The following is a 2,310-nucleotide window of genomic DNA, read 5'->3' on the forward strand; positions in this document are numbered from 1 at the left end:
AAAGAATGTAGTCTCGATAAAGCATGATGAGACTACATCTGTGGAGAGATGGCACCGAGAAGGCTCGTGTCTGGAGAAGGGCATGTAGAGTTACAGCTTACTGGATCAGGAGAGGTGTCGTCAGAAGAATGTGAGCAGAGTTCTCGTGCGATAGGGAGTAAGGAGTATTCTTAGTAAGAGTTGGTTTGGGCGGGGCATGATAGAGGGGCTATTAGACTTGCGGCCCAGCCCTAGGAAGACACAGGTCGGAGCCAGGGACTGAATTTATACACTGAGGGCGGTGATTGATGGGGAATGCGGAGGTCGCTGTGAGACATTAAAAAGGGAGGATCCTTGTACCTGGGATTTGCTGTTATAAACTGGGACTGATATTAAATCTTCCAAGAAAATGCTTCACTGCTGTGAATATACCTGTCCTGGAGAATCAAGAGTCCTTCTTTGCAGACGGGTGGACGGCTGGCATCAAGTGACCTGGTTGTTGACTATCGGGTGGCTGGCAGGTAACGGATCAGTCTTCGCACCCTGCACGTCTGGCTCTGGAGTTTGAGGGGGCCAGGGTGTAGTGGCATAGACCAGTCCGCCTGTCCCTCACCGTGGATGACCCAAACCCACACTATGCTCCTGGCCTCTGGGGGGGGGGGGGGGGGGGGATATATCAGAGTGACAACTCGATTCTGTCGCCCAAAATCACAAGCTGCATCAGGAAAAGAGAGTAAAGGCCCCGTCTCACTAAGCGATCTCAGTAGCGAGATCGCTGCTGAGTCACTTTTGTGACGTAACAGCGATCTCACAAGCGAGATCGCTATGTGTGACAGCGATCAGCGAGCGGCCCCCCTGCCGGTATCGCTGATCGCTGCAAGAAATCTCTGGACATTTCTTTGGTCGCTGGTCTCCCGCTGGCCAGCACGCATCGCTGTGTGTGACAGGCGGGAGACCAGCGATCAGGTGTAAAAAAATTAAAAAAATAAAAAACATAGTTATTCTCACCTTCCGACGTCCTGTTCAGCCATCCTGCCTCTCTCTACGCTCCGGTCCCAGTGATCCTTTGCACGAATGACCGCGAGACTTTGTTATCCCGCGAGACTGTGACATCTCGCGGTCATTCGTGCAAAGGATCACTGGGACCGGAGCGTGAAGAGAGGCAAGATGGCTGAACGGGACATCGAAAGGTGAGAATAACTATATTTTTAATTTTGATTCTATTTTTTACAGGATGGCCAGCGATGCCGGGCGCTCGGCATCGCTGTGCTGATCGCTGGTGAAGCTGTCTGTGTGACAGCTCACCAGCGATCACATAACGACTTACCAGCGATCCTGACACCTTCATATCGGTGTCGGGATCGCTGGTAAGTCGCTTAGTGTGACGGGGCCTTAATTTAAAAAAAACCCCGTGTCTGCTCCTACTGACACTAAACTAAAACAGATTAGCTCCGTGCCTGTCGGTGGGTGTATACTGCTGGGAATTTTTTTATTTTTTTTTTTTTACACACATAGTGTCGGCAGCATACACCCATGTTTACCTGTGTCCCCCAATGAAGCAATAAAAAAAAAATTTCTAGCAATTTGGCAAATCACCAAAAAAAAAAAAAAGGGAAGTCTTACAAATTTTACACTGAACATATAGCCAATTACTAGGCTTCTACTTAGTTTTCTGCAAAGACGACTTTTCAGCAATCTCACTATCAGACAAAAATTTTAATTCTATAACAGGATCCACCAGTCACAGTAGGAGATGCAAAGGTCACCTCCTCCCTCTACCATCACAATGACCTTTGTATAGGTATCTTCTAAGCAATGTCTCATCAGGGCAAACAAATTACTACTAATGTGTCCAACAAGGAGGTTTTTTTGTATTTGGGGCTAAAAAAATTGTCAATCAACTTTTCTTAAAAATGGTAGTTTGGCTTTTACAGGCTCTTTGTTTCCCTGCACATTCCACTTTTGAAAGGGTCTGAGGTCATAAATCAGCCAAGGAGCTCAGAAAACAAAATGGATAAGAGTTACTAACTCTCCATTATGCAAATTGCCTCTTCAGAGAGAAAGAGGATTTGAACTCTATAGCGCCACCTGTTGGTAGTAGCGATCCTACAAGTCACAATCAACCCTTTAACAAGTCTTGTAATATGACTTAGGATAAAAGCCAATTCTGAATCTCAATTTGCAGACACGGTGTTTCGGGCTACTGGCCATCGTCAGTGCAAAGTATGAGAACTGATTTTGGCTAGGTGAGAGGCTCTGGACTGAGGTCTAAGGGGTAAGGTTTCTCCTTGTGGAGAGTGACATGCCAGCTTGGGCTTATCAAGGTAAGGA

This window comes from Dendrobates tinctorius, unplaced genomic scaffold (assembly GCF_039654945.1).
Source record: "Dendrobates tinctorius isolate UK_male_01 unplaced genomic scaffold, ASM3965494v1 ptg000010l, whole genome shotgun sequence".
Lineage (NCBI taxonomy): Eukaryota > Metazoa > Chordata > Amphibia > Anura > Dendrobatidae > Dendrobates > Dendrobates tinctorius.